This window comes from Herpailurus yagouaroundi, unplaced genomic scaffold (genome assembly GCF_014898765.1).
Source record: "Herpailurus yagouaroundi ecotype Mexico unplaced genomic scaffold, PumYag 184, whole genome shotgun sequence".
Lineage (NCBI taxonomy): Eukaryota > Metazoa > Chordata > Mammalia > Carnivora > Felidae > Herpailurus > Herpailurus yagouaroundi.
The window spans coordinates 33,591,873-33,611,961 of NW_024412415.1; the positions used below are offsets into that span (position 1 = coordinate 33,591,873).

At 41.8% G+C, this 20,089-nt stretch overlaps 1 long non-coding RNA gene across 1 annotated transcript; it reads left to right on the forward strand.

The window, feature by feature from the left end:
- The first annotated feature begins 255 nt into the window (after positions 1 to 255).
- LOC121041905 (uncharacterized) lies at positions 256 to 19,753 on the forward strand. The gene is made up of 3 exons (XR_005795901.1): positions 256 to 407; positions 19,134 to 19,222; positions 19,653 to 19,753. It is a non-coding gene; the product is annotated as an uncharacterized LOC121041905 (long non-coding RNA).
- The last annotated feature ends 336 nt before the right edge of the window (positions 19,754 to 20,089 follow it).

The window sequence follows — 20,089 nt, forward strand, 5'->3', positions numbered from 1 at the left end:
AATTGGTACCAATCACCCCACACAGTGCAGTTCTCCTTTCTCAGCCTGTCAATTCAACTCAACTTCAAGTTTATGGAACCATTATGGAATCTCCTGAAGGGAAAATACTTTTCTTGAGGGCCTAGATCAGCAGAACCCAAGCAGAACCCAAGGTTTGGGAACGGGAAACAAGAGATCTTCAGGTCTAAAGTGAGAGGGGCCACTCCCAATTTTACATCTCAGTTCCCAGACCCTTTAGGGCAGCATTTTAACCTTGCAGGTGCTGTCTCTGAGTAGACACCAAAAAAATAGTCTTAAGCAAGTGATTCTCTGTTTAACAGGGCACCTGCTTCTGGGTGATGGCCTGTGTGATCAAACCAGTGAATTTCATCGACAAGAGCCCATTGATGCATTTCTACTGCTATGAAGTGAGTACTTCGGTAAAAAAATAAGTGTATGGGATTTAATGATGATAAATAAGATTTTCTCTAACTCCACAGATGACATACTGGCAAAACCCTGGTGGGCAGGGAAGACAAATGGATACAGCAGAACAAGAGTTTATCCTATTTAGGACAGATGGATGCATCTCCATCTTGGAGTTGGTTTTCTGTGGAACCAAACACGCAGTCAAGCGTTCAGACTCTATGAAGTCCTTGAGGCATGCCACGGTCTTCTTCTCAAAGGAAGGCTAGTTACTAGCTCAAAAAGACACAGCTTTGCTTGCTTCAAAACTCTATGAGATTATGCTGTGATTTTCTTACTGGGACTTTCTTGTTCCATCAAACTTTGAATACCATTGAACCTGTTGGGTCACAGGCCAGAGCCACAGCCTGGACCCACTATAGAATCTGCTCTTACTCTGAGCCCCACTTAAAACTCACCGTCTTACAGATCACTTGGCAGATGGGCTGGAGCATCACACCTAAATATGAAATATATACCCTTTGAGATCTAACGTTCGGGAATGGTACAGGTAGTTCAGTAAAATACAATAATTTTATAAATACTTTGCTTTGTCCACCATATGTCAGTCACTCTGAGAGGGGCAGGAAAAAAGCGAAAAGTGGTTCACCCTTTGAAGAATTTCATGTAGTCAGTCGCACAGCAATAGGAACCATGTGGACAGCGCCACGCTACATTTAGGTGTGCAGGGTTATGAGCATCACTCAAGGAGAAGGCAATCATTCCTGCCCTGGCAGGCTGAATAGGAGGAAGAGGCAATATCTGGTCATATTAAACTGAGCTGATCAGCTCAGTGAACAACAAAATATTTTATTTGGGCCAAATATGAAAGGTGTTTAGATATTTCATGAGTCTGATATTTAAGCTGTTCTTAAGTATGTAATATACCTAACAGATAAATTTGGTTTCCGGATGTTGATCCTAAAAAATGCAACAGGATGGTTGGGTGGCGCTTGGGTGGTTCAGTTGGTCGGGCGTCCAACTTCTGCTTGGGTCACAATCTCACAGTTCCTGAGTTCGAGCCCCGCATGGGGCTCTGTGCTCACAGCTCAGAGCCTGGAGCCTGCTTCAGATTCTGTGTCTCCCTCTCTCTCTGCCCCATCCCCACTCATGCTCTGTCTCTCTCTGTCTTAAAAAAAGTAAATAAAACATTTTTAAAAAATTAAAAAATTGCAACAGAATGTATTTCCATTTCGCCTTTATAAAAAGGGAGAATTTAAAATTAATTCAGGCAATTTCTGATTGCTCTTCAAATCAGCAATATAATCTTCACCGTTACCACTTTCTGCTCATGGCCTGGCACTGAATCATACACTTAATACAAATATACACTTAATTATAAATCATATGCTAAATGTGTGTTCTATTATTGGACATAATATTGGCACCAAATTTTGAGAGTTGAATACAGCCATTCTTTTGTCTCATAATGATAAATCAGATGCAAGGTACTCAGAACACCCTAGCATTAATTCTCATTCACTATTTCTTTTTTTTTTAATTTTTAAAAAATGTTTATTTATTTTTGGGACAGAGAGAGAGACAGAAAATGAACAGAGGAGGTTCAGAGAGGAGGGAGACACAGAATCCGAAGCAGGCTCCAGACTCTGAGCTGTCAGCACAGAGCCCGATGTGGGGCCGAACTCACGGACCATGAGATCATGACCTGAGCCGAAGTTGGACACTTACCCGACTGAGCCACCCAGGCGCCCCTCTCATTCACTATTTCTACTCTGTGTGTGTGTGTGTGTGTGTGCGTGTGTGTGTGTGTGTGTGTAAGACTAGGAAGTCATGGAAATACATCAGGAAATGTTCAGCAACTTGAATCAACAATCTGTATATGACATCTTGTATAAACTGATGTCAAATGTGATTAAGATTGAATAATTTATATTTTCCTATTGATAGCAAAAATATTTTGAGCTTTGTTTATAAGAAATGAATTTCTCTGATGTCTCTTTTCTAGGGGCCCCTGGGTGTCTTAGTCGGTTAAGCGTTCAACTCTTGATTTCGGCTCAGGTCACGATCTCATGGTTTCGTGGGTTTGAGCTCTGAGTTGGGCTCAGCACTGGCAGCTCAGAGCCTGCTCAGAGAGAGATTCTCTCTCTCTCCACCTCTCTGCCCCTCCCCGACTTACACTCTCTCTGTCTCTCTCAAAATAAATGAATAAACTTAAAAAAAAAAAAAGGTTTAAAAACATAAAAAATACAAAAACAAACTAACACATACACAGGTATTTAAATGTCTTGCCTTATCCTGTGATAGCTAATATCTTAAGGTTTAATGTATACTTGAGGTGATGTTGATAGTTAATAACAGTGTGCGTAAATAATACATCTCTCATAGTCTTCCTGATAAGTTCAAACCTTTTTGGCTAACTTTTTGTCAGACCTGATCCTTTAACGGTTGCTGTTTTTTCAGCCTTGTGGGTTGACGAGCGATATATAAGGTTTTGCCTCTCTTTGCTGTTGTTCAATTGTACTGGCTTTACTGGTGTCATCTGTGATCCAAGGTCCCTTTGAAGGCCCAACTTTACAACATGTTGGGAGGGTTATTTAAGTGAAAAGGAGATAATACAGTCCGTAAATCATTGTAACCGAGTGCCTGTAAACTTCAGTGCATTGCTGTGAGCTGGAAGAGAGGAAATTCTCAAAGGCACCATTGTCAGCTGCTCCAGGTCGTGGAGCCACCTCTCATCCCCCAGCTCCCCGGGCTTCCCCTTGGATAACGTGGCTGTCCATTGTTGAGGTGATGGTACTAATGTCAGCCTCATTGCAGGCACCTCGTTTTATTGTGCTTTGCAGCTACTGCGTTTTTTTTTTTTTGCTGGTTTTTTTTGTTTTTGTTTTTACAAATTGAAGGCTTGCGGCAGCCTTGGGTCGAGCAAGTCTATGGGTGCCATTTCTCCAACAGCATTTGCTCACTTCATGTCTCTGTGCCACGTTTTGGTAATTCCCACAATATTTCAAGCCTTTTCTTTATTATGTTTGTTATGAGCATCGGCGAGCAGTGATTATGACTCACTGAAGGCTCACATGACGGTTAGCACTTTTTAGTGATAAAGTATTTTTTAATTAAGGTATGTACATTGTATTTTTTTAGGCATAACGCTATTGCACACATAGTAGACTACAGTACGGTTTAAACATAACTTTAAGGGGCGCCTGGGTGGCTCAGTCGGTAAAGCGTCCGACTTCAGCTCAGGTCACGATCTCGCGGTCCATGAGTTCGAGCCCCGCATCAGGCTCTGTGCTGACAGCTCAGAGCCTGGAGCCTGCTTCAGATTCTGTGTCTCCCTCTCTCTCTGCCCCTCCCCTGCTCACACACTCTCTTTCTCTCTCAAAAATAAATAAACGTTAAAAAAATGAATATAACTTTTATACTCACTGGGAAACCAAAAAAATCACTTGACTCATTTTATTGTGATATTAGCTTTACTGCAGTGGTCTGGAACTGAACCCACAATGTCTCTGAGGTAAACCTGTGTTACAAAATCATGCCTGGGTAAAAATCCATTCAAACTGCAAGGCAGACCAATGGATTTTAATGTAACAGCCTACTAAAAGTTTATTGATATGGTTTCAGGTTCTGCATTGCAACTAACCTAAAAAGTCGACCACAATGATCTGGAAAGACTACTGAAATATTTCTCCTTTTCCAATTACAAGTCTATACGAAATCAGATTATCTTCAAATATTTCTACCAAATAACATATCACAACACATTAAATGCCAAAGCAGATATAAGAATCTGGTTGTCTTCTATTAGGCCAGACCTTAAGGAGATTTGTAAAAATTAAATTTGTGTAAAATACAATTTTTTGGTGTTTTTTAAAAATACAGTTATTTTCATAAAATCGTTTATGGTAATATGCAATGGGTTATTGTTGTTATCTTTTTTTTTTTAATTTTTTTTTAACGTTTATTTATTTTTTTGGGACAGAGAGAGACAGAGCATGAAAGGGGGAGGGGCAGAGAGAGAGGGAGACACAGAATCAGAAACAGGGTCCAGGCTCTGAGCCATCAGCCCAGAGCCGGACGCGGGGCTCGAACTCACGGACCGCGAGATCGTGACCTGGCTGAAGTCGGACGCTTAACCGACTGCGCCACCCAGGCGCCCCTATTGTTGTTATCTTAAAGGCAATTAATACATATTTTAAGATTCACAAATTAAATTCTAATATGGTGTCAATAGATATAACTTTCATAAGGGAAAGCTCTTAGAAATCCTCGATGATAATGAAAACACGAAAAAAAATGAATAAAATGAATGTACCATGGTAACATCAACAATATGAATAAATTTTATTAACATAATAAGGAGTAAAAACAAGTTTTGCCAACACTAGTATTACGTCTGCTTAAAAAATTCAAGCCATAATGTCAGCATCATGGCCGAATAAGATGTCCCTCATCTGTGTCCTCCCCTCCTGCCCCCAACAACAACAGTTTGGCATCCATCCATGGACAAAAAGTGCCTTTGTGGACCCTGTGGAATCCAGCACCATACACCCAGGGACCTGGGAGGAGTCTCACCCACCCGTGCATTGGGTAATAGACAGACACACCTCGGTCTCAGCTGTGGACCCTGCAAGGGGCCACAAACTGGCTACAGCCCCTCTCGGTCACGACCTGGAAGCCCCTGGAAAACTGTCTTAGACAATCCCCCACAGATGGAAGTCCAGGGTTCTAGTACGCTGTTAGAGCAAACAGAAATATGAGTTTGGATGCATCGTAGAGGGAAGAGAGACAGTTTGACTTTACTTGCACACACACACACACACACACACACACACACACCCGCCTCAAGGTGACGACTTAGGGCCAAGAGAGAGCTTCTCAGCTCTCTTGGGGAAAAGAGAGCATGTGAATGAGCACCTGGCTTCCCCAGCTGTGTGGGATGCTCCCAAAGAAGCTCATCTCTCTCTCACTGCATCCAGCATACTGAATCATGAGCTGCGTGAGTTGGGGGTGGGCAAGAAGAGGCTGGGAGGATAGCACATGTGACTCTCTGAGGGCATTAAAGGGTGCAGATCTACTAACTGTGTTGCAGACTCCATCACGAAGCCTGTACGCAAGCCACTGGGGACACTTTGCTCATGAATCTCCCAACTGACCCATGGGCACCCACAGCACTCTGTATAACACACACACGCACACACACACACACACACACACACACACACACACACACACCGTGGCCAGCCCCCGTGTGCTCCTGATGGTGGCAGTGAGAGCAAGGTCTGGCAGACGTCTTAGCGAGCATGTGCAGAAAGCCAGCCGGCATCTACAGGCCAGGGAGAGACCACAAACTTGAGCTTTAGCACCACCTTTGGGAAAACAAAAGAGAGGCTGTATCAGTGCTCTCAGCCCGGTGCATTTCAGAATAGAAAGAAGGCATACTCGCTTAAGAATCCTGCCACAAGGGGGAGCAAGAAACGCGGAGCAGGTGTCTCCACCGAGTTTCTGTGAAAGCCTCAAAATGCCTAGTAGGGGCTGATGGAAGGAATTTCTCTCCCAGAGGCAGTTAATAAAGACTGGAGGATGTGGCCCAATGCAAAACTTCAAGAAACATGAAAAATCAGGGAAACCTGACACCACCAAAGGATCACAATAATCTCCCGTAGCCAGATCCAAAGACATAGAGATTGGCGATTTAACCGATAAAGATTTCAAAATAACTGTTTTTAAGAAAACTTTGAGAAAACTCAGTTATAAGAAAGCACCGACAGCTGGGGCACCTGGGTAGCTCAGTTGATTAAGTGTTTGACTTCAGCTCAAGTCATAACCTCATGGTTCATGAGTTCAAGCCCCGAACTGGGCTCGACTTTGACAGTGCAGAGCCTGCTTGGTATTTTCTCTCTCTCCCTCTTTCTGCCCCTCCCCTACTTGTGCATGTGCTCTCTCTCTCTCTCAAAATAAATAAATAAATAAATAAATAATCTTTTAAAAAAGGTGAAGAGGGGCGCCTGGGTGGCGCAGTCGGTTAAGCGTCCGACTTCAGCCAGGTCACGATCTCGCGGTCTGTGAGTTCGAGCCCCACGTCAGGCTCTGGGCTGATGGCTCCGAGCCTGGAGCGGGTTTTCGATTCTGTGTCTCCCTCTCTCACTGCCCCTCCCCCGTTCATGCTCTGTCTCTCTCTGTCCCAAAAATAAATAAACGTTGAAAAAAAAAATTAAAAAATAAAAAAAAATAAAAAATAAAAATAAAAAAGGTGAAGAAATCTTATGGAACCTATAGATTCCATTAAAATAAATAATTTGCAAATTATTTAAGTTCCAGAAGGAGGAGAGAGAGAGAGAGAGAGAGAGAGAGAGAGAGAGAGAGAATGGGGCAGAAAGCTTATTTAAGGAAATAATGGCTAAGAATTCCCAAATCTGGGGAGAGAGTTGGATATCCAAGTTCATGAAGCTCATAGGCCACCGAACAAACTCAAAAAGACCCTTTCCAAGACACATGATAACAAAGCTGTCAAAAATCAAAGACAGATAAACAATCTTAAAAGACACAAGAGAAGAGAATTGTGTAACTTACAAGGGAACTTCTGTAAGGCTATCTGTAGATTTCTTAGCAGAAACCTTACTAGCTGGAAGAGAGTGGGGTGATACATTCAAAGTAAAGGGCTGAAAAGAAAAAGCTAACCAAGAACACTCTACCCAGCAAAGTTATCCTTCAAAAATGAAGGAAAAAAATAAAGGTTTCCCCAGACAAACAAAAGCTGAGGGAGATCATCACCATGAGATCTGACTTACAAGAAATGCTGAGAGGAGTTCTTCAAGCTGAAAGAGAAGGATGGAAAACAGTAACATGAAAATACACAAAACTGGTAAAGGGAAGTGTATAGACAATTTCAGAATATTCGGATACTATAATACGGTGGTGTGTTAACCACTAACTCTAGTATAAAGATTAATGGACAAGAGTGTTAAAAATAACTACAGTGATAAAAAATTATAGTGACAGTAATTTGTTAATGAATGCGCAATAGAAAAGACGTAAACTGTGACATCAAAAACAGAAAAGGGGGATCAAGAATAGACTTTTTATATGCGACTGAAGTGAAATTGTTATCAGCATAAAATAGACTGTTATACCTCATATAAGATGTTTTATCTAAGTTTTTTGGTAACCACAAACCAGAAACGTACAGTAGATTCACAACAGATAAAGAGAAGGGATCTAACAGACATATACAGAAGATGCCATCCAAAAACAACAGAATATACATTCTTCACATGGAACATTCTCCAGGATAGATCATATGTTCATTTACAAAACAAGCTGAGCAAACAGAAGAAGACTGAAATAATACCAACTATCTCTTCTTACCACATGGCATAAAACTAGAAATCAATCAGAGGAGGAAAGCTAGAAACTCCATAAATATGTAAAAATTAAACAACACATTCCTGAAAAACCAATGGGTAAAAGAAGAAATAAAAAGAGAAGTAAAGAAATACCTTGAAACAAATGAAAACGGAAACAACACATCAAGACCTATGACACACTGCAAAAACAATTCTAAGAGGGGTTGAGGTAAATGCCCACATCAAGAAAAAAAGAGAGCACTTAAATAAACAGCCTAACTTTTCACCTCAAGGAACTTGACAAAGAAGAATGAACTGAGCCCATAGATAGCAGAAAGAAGGAGCTGACAACGATCAGAGAAGAAATAAATGAAATAGAGACTGAAAAAACGATAGAACAGGTCAGCAAAACTAAGAGGTTTATTTTTAAGTTTATTTATTTAGAGAGAGAAAGTGTGAGTGGGGGAGGGGCAGAGAGAGAGGAGAGAGAGAGAATCCCAAGCAGGCTCCACACTACCAGTGTGGAGTCCTATGCAGGGCTCAAACTCATGAACCTCAAGGTCATGGCCTCAGCCGAAGTTGGATGCTTAACCGACTAAGTCACCCAGGCTCCCAAGAGTTAGTTTTTTGAAGACATAAAATTCACAAAACTCCAGTTAGACAATGAAAAAAAAGAGATAAGTCTCAAATAAATAAAATTAGAAAAGACAGAAGAGATGGTACAATTAATACCACAGAAATATAAAGGATCATAAGAGAGTGTATAAACCAAGACACCACCATATCGGACAGCCTAGAAGAAATGGGGAAATTCCAGGAGGCATGCAACCTACCAAGACTGACTCATGAAGAAACAGAAAATCTGAACAGACCAGTAACAGGTTAGGAGACTGCATCAGTCATCAAAATTTTCCCCGGGGCACCTGGGTGACTCAGTCAGTTAAGCATCCAAATCTTGGTCTCCGCTCGGGTCGTGATCTCACGGTTCGTGAGTTCAAGCCCCGCATCAGGCTGTGCACTGTCAGTGTGGAGCCTGCCTAGGATTTTCTCTCTCCCTCACTTTCTCTCCCTCCCCAGCGTATTCTCTCTCTCTCCCTCTCTCTCCCCACCCCCTCTCAAGACAAATAAAGTTTAAAAAAAATTCCCAATAAGAAAAGCCCAGGACCAGATGGCCTCCCTGGTGACCTTCTGCCAAACATTTAAAGGAGAATTAACACCAAACCTTCTCAAACTCCTCCAAAAAATAGAAGAGGAGACAGCACTCCCAAACTCATTTTACCAGGGCAACATCACCCTAATACCAAAGCCAGATAAAGATCCCACGAGATGAGAAAACGATAGGCCAATAACCCTGATGAATGTCGAAGCAAAGATTCTCAAAAATAATTAGCAAACCACGCTGAACAGCACACTAAAAGGATTGGACACCATGATTAAGGGGTGCGGTAAGCCAGACGGAGAAAGACAAAGACTGTTCTCTAATATCTGAAATACTGATATCACTGACATGTGGAATCTAAAAAAGCCAAATGCACGGAAACAGAGTAGAATGTTTGTTGCCAGGGGCTGGGGGTGGGGGCAAAGGGGAGATGTTGGTCAAAGGATACAAACTTCCAGTTGTAAAATGAGTACGTTCTGGGGATCTCACGTACAGCATGGTGACTATAGATTATAATGCCGTATTATATACATGATAGAGTTGCTGAGAGAGCAGCTCTGACATGTTCTCACCCCCCAAAAAGCAATGGTCATCATGTGAGGTGATGGAGGCTAGAGTGGTAACCATTTCATAATAGAGAAGAGTAACAAATTACCACTTTGTACACCTTAAACGTACACGACCTTAGGGGCGCCTGGATGGCTCTGCTAGTTAAGCATCCAACCTCAGGTCGTGATCGCGCGGTCTGTGAGTTCGAGCCCCGTGTTGGGCTCTGTGCTGACAGCTGGGAGCCTGGAGCCTGCTTCGGATTCTGTGCCTCCCTCTCTCTGTGCCCCTCCCCCACTCATGCTCTGTCTCTGTCTCTCAAAAAGAAATAAACATTTAGAAAACATTTTTAAATGTTCACAATTTTATATGTCAATTCCATCTCAATAAAGCAAGGAAAAATGTTGACCAGAAAGACTTATTAAAAGTGGTTGCATAAGGGGGAAAGGGAATGGAAGAGGAGCTGGAGGAAGAAGTGAAACATAAATAAAAAAGAGGGGCTTTGCAAGAACAATGTGAAGAGCGTGCCATAAATTGAGGAGAAGAAATACCTCGATTTTATGTAGTTGAGGTTAAAAAAAAAATTTTTTTTTTTTGTCATGTAATGTGATATGGCCTAAGCAGGCCGAAGAGATCTTACTGAGGTAAGCTTCCTAGTATATAAAAGGTTCTACTAGTTTCCCCAGGTTGTCTTTTTTATGAGAGTCCCATTCCTGCGGAAAGGTAATTTCGATTCTCTCACAGTATCTCTTGTGTCTCCTTGTTGGAATGTGTTTTAACAGAACACAAATCTCTCTCGTTTCTCAAATGGAGATATTTAAAATGCAAATAACCTTGAGAGGGACAGCCCACAAATTAAATTTACGGCAAGGAGTAAATGATTGATAGTAGATTTCCTTGTTAAGCATGTACTTAGTGGGAGGCTAACAGAGCACGACTTTAAATTTCTTGATCGGGTGTGGGAATGGAGGGGATAGAAAAGAGGAGGACAGACAGGTGCATCGAGGCACCAAAGGCAAATTAGATCCCTCGTAATTCTGCTGAAAATTAGTGCTCATGACACATTTTATTTTGGGGTTGAAACAAGAAAGAGTTCACCTTGCGTTTATGGTTCAAGATATGCCACAGGGAAATTGCCACCTGTTTAATTTTCACCGTGATTAACAACTAAATAAATATTAATTTACTCTCTAAAAATATACAGATTGTATAGGCATACATATTTATGGGATAGACTATTAAAAATGCAAGTGGATGATAAACACACAGTTGAGAAATAATGGATACCTTGTGTGAGAGGAGCATATGGGTAGCTGTAAGTTACCAATAAAATTCTGGTTTGAAGGATTGAATGAAGGAATGAATTAATGCAATAAAAGAGGGGCATTGAATGGACTGATGGTTTTGGTGCCATATTGAAAAAGAAAAATTTTTTTAAATGTTTATTTTTGACAAAGAGAGAGACAGAGCATGAGTGGGGAAGGGGCAGAGAGAGAGGGAGACACAGAATCCGAAGCAGGCTCCAGGCTCTGAGCTGTCAGCACAGAGCCCGACGTGGGCTCGAACTCACAAACTGCGAGATCATGACCTGAGCAGAAGCCAGACGCTCAACCGACTGAGCCACCTAGGCACCCCTGGTTTTGGTGCCATATTAACTAAGCATCCTCACTAATCAAATTCTGTACATCTGAAATTCAACAGAAAAAGGGGAAGTTAAGGCCCAGTGAAGTAGGTGAAATCGAGGATTAGGTTCTGTTAGTGTCGTCTCCATATCTATTGCTTTCTAGTAGAGGAAGCAGCATTGGTGATGTTGGAAAACAGGTTCTTGTTTTTAAAAAATTTTAATGTTTACTTATTTTTTGCAAGAGAGAGACAGAGCACAAGCAGAGAGCGGCAGAGAGAGAGAGAGAGAGAGAGAGACACAGAATCCAAAGCAGGCTCCAGGCTCTGAGCTGTCAGCACAGAGCCTGACGCGGGGCTTGAACTCACACACTGTGAGATCATGATCGGACGCTTAACCGACTGAGCCACCCAGGCGCCCCTGGTAAACATGTTCTTCAGCAGCTCTCCTGGACTGGTGAGTCAGGCCAGGGCTATCCTGAGAGGCGATCAGATTTTGCTGGATCTCTTGTAGGGAGTAAACAGAAGCAGCTGTGCATCTATCCCGAATGACAGAGCCCTTGAGATTGAGTCATCAGGGGTCTGCTCAAGAATTGGGTGGGCTGGAGCCCCACAAAGTGTCAGCCCCTCGGAGACCAATGCAGGAGACTGTGAGAGTAGATCTTAAATGCTCTCACCACAAAAGAGAAATGGGCTTTCCTTCCAGGTGGCCTTAGCAGGGAAGGAGGTAGTGACAGAGGCTATAATGACCGAGGCTGGTAAAGTCCAGAAGAGCAGCCCTCCCTCGCAGAACCTTCCTGGAGGTGTTTGTTATACAGGAGAAGCCCAGAGCGCTGGACAGGCAGGGGCCTGCCTCGGTGTCAAGAGCCTTATCTGGGAGCTGGCCACTCCTAAATATGGCAGGCGCTGTGGAGGGAGGGATGGCAGGGCCCACAGCTTCCTGGTTTGTAGGTGGCAGTGAGTAGTGGCTTCTCCAGCCACTGGAGGAGTTGATCGGGAACATTCAAGCACTCACTGGGAGAGCCCCTCCAGCCCAAGCCTGGCATGGGACCCTCTCTGATCTGTCATCAAGCCTCAGTTTACTAACTCCTGAGGCAGCCTCGGTCTCATGTGGGGTCTACTGGTTGGGCCTTTCGTGAGATTCAACCCTGTCCACCGACCTCCGGTGTTCTCGTTTATTTGTTTATTGTAATAAATTCAAATGCTCATAAATAGGTAACATAATGACATATTCCAGAAATCAAAAGCAAGAAAATGCTATATACAGTGAAAACTCCCTGCCTTCCACCCTTAGCCACGCATTCTTTCCGGAGGCAACAATTATTGTCAGATCCTCGTGCTATCTCTGTTATATACCTACGTGTATGTGCATCTCAGCAAGCGTATGCTCCTTTTTCGATCCTTTGCACACTAATAAAGAATATCATAGGGACGCCTGTGTGGCACAGTCGGTGGAGCGTCCAGCTCTTGATTTTGGCTCAGGACATGATCTCACGGTTGTGGGATCGAGCCCTATGTAGGGCTCTGTGCTGAGCATGAAACCTGCTCAGAATTCTCTCTCTCCCCCTCTCTCTGCTCCTTACCCGCCTCAAAATAAGTAAATAAACATAAAAAAAAGAGAATACCATATACATGGTCCCGTACTTTTTTCCTCTTCTTTATCTTGAGGATGTCTTCATATCAACAGACTAAGAGCTTTGTCCTTATTTTTAACAACTGCGTGATTTTCCACTGTGTGCACGTGTCATAGCTTATTTAACTGGCCACCTATGGATGGATATTTAGATGTTTTCCGGTCTTTCCACATTGTAAACAATGTTGCATATAATAACCTGGTACCGTGTAATTCCCATGTGAGAAGTGTGAGAATATCTGTAGGCTTAATTCTAAGAAAATCTGAGGTCACGGGTATATTCACGGCTTTGATAGATACTGCCAGATTCCCCACCACAAATGCACCGATTCCCCGAGGACTGGGTGAGAGGCCTTATTTTTTAGAATCTGTGCCTCCTGGCTGTATTATTAATCTTCCTGATTGCTGCTAGCCTCCTAGATTTAAAAAATGACATCTCCCCGGTGTTTTCATTTGTTTTTCCTTAAAAGAGGGGAGTTGAGCATGTTGTCATATGTCCAAGATGCATTTTCACTCTTCTCGATAAACTGTTCATTTAAATGTTTTACCCATTTTTCTATTGCGTGATCTGTCTTCTTAGTGATTTGTATGTCCCTTTGGATGTGCTTTATTTCTGGCATTTGTCTTGATTTTTCTCACAGCATTGTGTGTGTGTGTGTGTGTGTGTGTGTGTGTGTGTGTGTACAAGCGGGGGAGGGGCAGAGAGAGACAGGGAGACACAGAATCTGAAGCAGGCTCCAGGCTCTCGATGCCAAGCCCATCTCGGGGCTCAAACCCATGAACCACAAAATGGTGACCTGAACGGAATGAGCTGAAGCTGGATGCTCAACCGACTGAGCGACCCAGGTGCCCTGACAATGCGACTCTTGGTCTCAGGGTTGTGAGTTCAGGCTCCACAAATGGGTAGAGGGCCTGCTTAAGGTAAAAATTGAAAAAAAAAAAAAAAATTAGAACCAGCCTCTTCAGATACACATATACAGGCAAAGCACCCATGTTAACCTAAGGAAAAGTCACATCTTTGACATATTGCTTGATCCTTTTCATGCACGTGGCAAACTTCCATTTGTTCAAGTATTTTCTTGTGTAGTGTAGGGGTAATATGATTATCCGTCCTCTCATGGCCCCTGCCCCTGAGCTCAAGTCTGCCATCGTGTGGCCACTGCTGAGCCAGCGAGAGGGCTCCAGATTGTATTAGCCACCCGAGGGTCCACCAGTGGTATCTGTCATTGATTTTTTTTTTTAATCACCTTTATTGAGGTCTAATGCAGACATAATAAGCTATATCTTATGCACACATGTTGGCTCAAAAAATAAAATGTCACCAAATTTTGCTGAGAAAAATACAGCACATCGTCACTGAAAAAAAAGAGTGCCGGCAGGTTTTCCCAAGCCCACGAATGCTGTTTAATCAAGGACTACTATGTGCCATCCCTGCCGCATTCGCCTCCCTCTGGCCCCAAATAGGTCAATCTTCAACTCCGTTGTGGAGTCTGTGACCCCAAAGCATCATGGGATGTTGGAGTTGGAAGAAGCCCCTTGCAGGCTAAGGAGTCCAGTTGACCAATTCAGTATCATGTAGGAGAAAAGATGCTGTGTTAAGGCAAAGGACACCTGGGCATCCTTGTCACGGCCCATCCAGTATCCAGTTGCCTGGCCAAGACTTTTAGTGTTTTTGAGACTCTATTTCTACAACTACGACTGAGGGGTAAGCAACACATGCTTGGTCTATCTTTAGGTTGTTCTGAGGATGGAATGAGATAGAAGGTGTGAAAGGTATTAGTAAAGTCAAAAGACAAAAATATAAGGGGTTATGATTACACGGATAAGAAAGAATAAAATGCAGTCATATGAAGGTCCCCTTACCCAAAGTCATCTTCTTTTTGATTTGGTGACACGAATTCAAGGAGCTCTGAATCTCATTCGTCACACTCGACAGAGTCTACTCCCCTTCCCCACCCCCCGCCAAATGTTGTGTTAACAACATTTATTGTGTTAACAACTGTGGTAACTTATTGTGTTAACAAACAATAATGGTTATCCCTGCTCTGAAGAAACTCATCATCTAGTGGGGTAATCTGTTTCCTTTTCAAAAATAAAATAGACTTTTGGGTATGGTACAGTGAAAACTGATGTACTTTTCTGTATGTATATTAGGTTCTATACAGAGTTTACAGAAAAGTAATCTAATTCATTTGAACTTTGTGTTTGAAAGACGCATTCACAGATCCGAATATAGCACAGCATTTTATCATTTATTTTTATCACTTAAATTTTACCATTTATTGCACTACATTTTTTTTTTAACCTATTCTAGTAGTGACGGGCATCTGGTTGTTTCTAGTATGGGGCGACGGTGAACAAGGCTGCCGAGAAGTTCCTTAGATCTGTCTCCAGGGGCACAGGTACCTGAGTTGCTCTGGGGGTAGACAGCTGAGTCGCTGGTTATGGGTAACTTCAAGTCTACTGGACGGTGTTAAACTGGTTTTTGAAGAGGTTGCTCCAGTTCTTCTCCCCACCAGGAATGTACGAGCCTTCTCCAACTGCTGTTGACAGACATTAACATTTTTGCCTCTCTGACCAGTGCTTTGTGGGATCTTATTGTGGTTTTATTTGCATTTTCCTGATGTGGAACCTTTCTATATGTCTATTGACCTTTTGGATTTCTTCTTTGGAGAAATGCTTCCTCAAGACTTTGCCTGTATCTCTACTGGTTTTTCCTTTTCTTACTGATTTGGACTGAGGATTACTTAAGAATTCTGGAACTCTAAGTGGACAGGTACCCGGGGATCCTGGTGTGGTCCAATGGGAAGAAGTTATAGCTTTGACATCTCTGAAGTCGCCAGCTCTGCTTCTTCTCTCAATAGGTCACTGGGAAAGATGGTTTTTCCATTATACTTTTGTTATCAATTTTTATCCTAATCGCATTATAGCCAATCCTCTGAAGTTGTTGAGACTTGATTGATGAACTACTGTACTGTCATTTTTGTAAAAACTCCAAGTGTGATGGGACGAACGTACCTTTTGCAGATACTTGTTGGAGGTCTGTGCGTGTGCATCATGTCAAGTGTTTTCTTTGTGCTCCTCAAAATCTGTACCGCTTATGATTTTTTTTGTCTGCTTGTCCTCATCGTTACTGAGTTGAGTACATCAAGATATATCGTTGCAATGACAGATTTGTCTATTTATCCCTATAATCCTGTCCACTTGGGCTTTACATACTACCAGACCATTTCTGCCCGCTTTTGCTGTGTTACAAATCCACATTATTGACCCACCTTGCTGTCACAGGATATAGGAAGCCCCTTCATCTGCCTGATGATGCCTGTAGCTCAGGTATCATGAAGTATTTCCTTCCACCTCCCTTTATAATTCTACTTCTCTCACTTTACAAAAGGAGGGCACCTCACTCACCCATTTCACTTCCCATAGTGCTTCATTGCTTCTGGAGCACCAAAGGGTTCTCTGAAATATTTCTTATTAATACTAATCAAGCCTTGAGGGCAAGGCTTTGTGTTTATCATTGGTTAGACATATATGTGTTAGAGCACAGCGTTACATTAGATTATCATGGGATTTTCTGGCATATAACCCAAGAACATTTAAAAAGTTGAACGACATGACATAATAAAATTCCTCCTTTTTCTACCACTGATCTACGTAACCATCCTTTCCTGTTATTTACATATAGAAGTGGCAACAGAAATAGAATTTATTTCGAAACCTGTCTCATTCAACTAATCGGTAGCATTTACCACAGATTTGCAAACTAACTGAAAAACAAAAGTCCCAGCCATTTCATCAAGAAATATAGACATAATTTAATTTAAATAAAATATATTTAATGTGATTTAAACTTTTATGTTTAATACATATAAAAATTTATAATTATGCTGTTTTAGTTAATTTTATGCCAATAATAATTGCAATGGTAACAACTAGAATTTTTTTAACATTTGATCTTCATGGTCACATGAAATTAAAAAATGAAAATCAATTTTCCCATATTTTAGTTGCAGATAAGGATAATAGGGTAATGAATTAAAAAAAAAACCTTTAAATATAAAGATTTTTTAATGTAGAATTCTGACTTTAAGGAGAAAAAAAGAAGGATGTAAAATGTTTGGCTGTTAAAGATGAGTTAGTTCAGGTACATTTTAAACAGACAGCAATGGGAATCAAACTGCATAGTATTTATTTTCCATTGTGTACATTCATTTTTTTTAACTTTTTTTTTTTTGAGAGAGAGAGAGAGAGAGCAAAGCACACCAAAAGGCAAAAAGTTTGAAGAGACTGAGCAAGCATCAGAATCAGGCATGTTGGAATCATCAGGCTCGGAATTTAAACAACTATGGCTGAAATACTAAGGGATCTAATGGATAAAGTAGACAGTATGCAAGAACAGACAGACAATGTAAACAGAGAGATGGAAATCCTAAGAAATAACCAAAAAGAAATGCTAGAGATTAAAGACACCAAAAAACCCCACTATAATAGAAATGGAGAATGCGCCTGATGAGTTTAATAAACTGGACACATCTGAGCAAGGAATCTCTGAGCTTGAGAACATCTCAATAGAAACCTCCCAAGTAAAGAGCAAAGAGAATAAAGATGGGAAAACAGAACAGAGTATCCAGGGATTGTGGGATAACTACAAAAAGAGCAACATACATGTAATTAATGGGCACGCTAGAAGGACAGGAAGGAGAGAAAGAAACAAAAGAAACACTTGAAACAATAATCACTGAGGATTTCCCCCGAATTAACGTCAGACACCAAACCATAGATCCAAGAAGCTCAGAGAGCACCAAGCAGGATAAATGCCAAAAGAAGAAGGAGGAGAAGAAGGAAAAGGAGAAAAACCCCACACCTAGGCATATGGCTTTCAAATTGTAGAAAATAAAAGATTAAAAAAATCCTGAGAGAAGCCAGGGGGAAAAAAGATACAAATTACATCCAACTTCTCTTCCGAAGCCTTGCAAGCAAGAAGAGAATAGAGTGAAATGTTGACAGTGTTGAGAGAAGAAAACCACCACCTGAGGATTCTGTGCCCTGTGAAATTATGCTTCTGAAGAGAAGGAGTTTGAGCCTTTCTCAGATAAACAAAAGTTGATGGAATTTGTTGCCGATAGACATGCTGGCAAGAAATGTTTAAAAAGTTCTTTGGAGAGAATGAAAATAACGTGGGTCAGAAAGTTGGATCTATATTAAGAAGTACATCAAAGGATTAAGTAAAGGCAAAACGAAACTTTTGTTTTTCTTATTCTTTTTTTAAGATTTTATTTTTAAGTAATCTCTACACCCCACTTGGGGCTCGGACTCACAGCCCGAGATCAAGAGTTGCATATTCCCACTGACTGAGCCAGCCAGGCATCCCTGTTGTTCTTATTCTTAACTGATCTCACCGATAAAGGTTTGTTCAAAGTAACAACAGCAGGAGTGCCTGGGGGGTGGGGGTGGGGGGGGCTCAGTCGGTTGAACAGCTGAGCATCCGACTCTTGATTTCAGCTCAGGTCGCGATCCCAGGCTTGTGGGATCGAGTCCCGCATCGGGCTCTGCGCTGAGTGTGGATGGAGCCTGCGTAAATCCTCTCTCTCTCTCCCCTGCCCCGCCCTTCTCCTCTCTCTCCAACAAAACAAAACAAACGCGAAACAAAAAATAAACCCCCACCAAATGATAATAGCAATAATGTATTTGATTATGAATGCTCACATATATATACTTATATATAAGTGAAATGATATCTGGGGGCCCTGCACCATCCTCTAAATTTTGCTATGAACCTAAAACTTCCCCCACAAAAGAAAGTCCTTTAAAAAAATGTCTATGGTAGGGATGGACATTAGTGTTGTTAAAAAAATAAGGGGCACCTGAGTGATTCAGCTGGTTAAGAGTCCGACTTCAGCTCAAGTCATGATCTTACTGCTTGTGAGTTGGAGCCCCGCGTCGGACTCTGTGCTGACAGCTCAGAACCTGGAGCCTGTTTCAGATTCTGTGTCTCCCTCTCTCTCTGCCCCTCCTCTGCTCTTGCTCTCTCTCTCTCTCTCAAATATAAAATAAAACATTAAAAAAAATAAAAGTGTTATGAGAAGAAAGGAAAAGCACAATAAATTGCAATTGGAGAAATGTGTGAAGAAGTTTCCCAGAAGACATGTCATTTGAACAAATTTTGAAGAATTAATTAGATTTTCTTAGATTTGGCACAGGGGTGGGGAAGGGAGGCCCTTCTGCTTCAGAAAAAGAACTGCACGAGGCTTTATTTATTTATGTCTGTACCGAGCACATACTGAGCGTGTTGCTAGGTGCCGTGTAGGACGCAGAAGTACGAGAACTTTCCACTATGAAAACAAGACAAAACACATCACATGGGGAAAAAAAAAAGCGTGCTGTTAAATTCCACGGTGTAATTAGGTGTCAATATTATCAGCAGGACCCAGAGATGGGGCAGACCATTGCCTGAAACAATTTGCAGCACAGTGAAAAGAAGCCTACCGGGGACCGGGGGAGAGATGAGAGGTACATTCTTACCACCCCCTTTCCTTAGTCTTCTAGCTTAAAAGTATTATTATTTCTTTTTTTAATATTCATTTATTTATTTTTCAGAGAGAGAGAGAGAGCCAGAGAATGAGTGGGGGAGGGGCAGAGAGAGAGAGAGAGAGAGAGAGAGAGAGAGAGAGGGAGACAGAGTCTGAAGCAGGCTCCAGGCTCTGAGCTCTCAGCGCAGAGCCCCACATGGGGCTCAAACCCATGAACTGCAAGATCATGACCTGAGCCAAAGTCAGATGCTTGACTGACTGAGCCACCCAGGCACCCCTGTTATTTCTTAATGCTATATGAGCGATACCTGAAAACACTTGGACAAGAAATTCAAGTGTAAACAGTAAAAGCAAATCAAAGCCTCCCTTTACCACTTCCAACTCCCCTCTAATCCTATCTCTCTCCCCAGATAGAACTACCATTGCCAGTTTGGTATGAATTCACTCAGGACTTTATGCATTTATGTACAAGTAGGTACATACACAAATACACAGGGGTTTGTTTGGTTTTTTTTTTGAGTTCCTGCATCTTTTATATAAATGATTCTGAACATTTCGTCAACTCTTATTTTTACTCCAATATATTTAGGGAACTTTACATGTCAGTCTATTTAGATATACCTCGTTATTTTTAACTAGTATTCCATGGTATCCTTAGTTCCTTAACTATTCCCCTCTGATCAACCATAATAGGGGCAACCCATTAAGGTTCTACTTAATTTGAACAATAGCAACAACAACAACAACAACAACAACAACAAGAATGAACCCCAGGCTGCGTTTAGTAAATGGAGCCCTCACTCTAGGGAGGCATAACCCTACTGCTGCTTCCAAGATCTGAATCAAT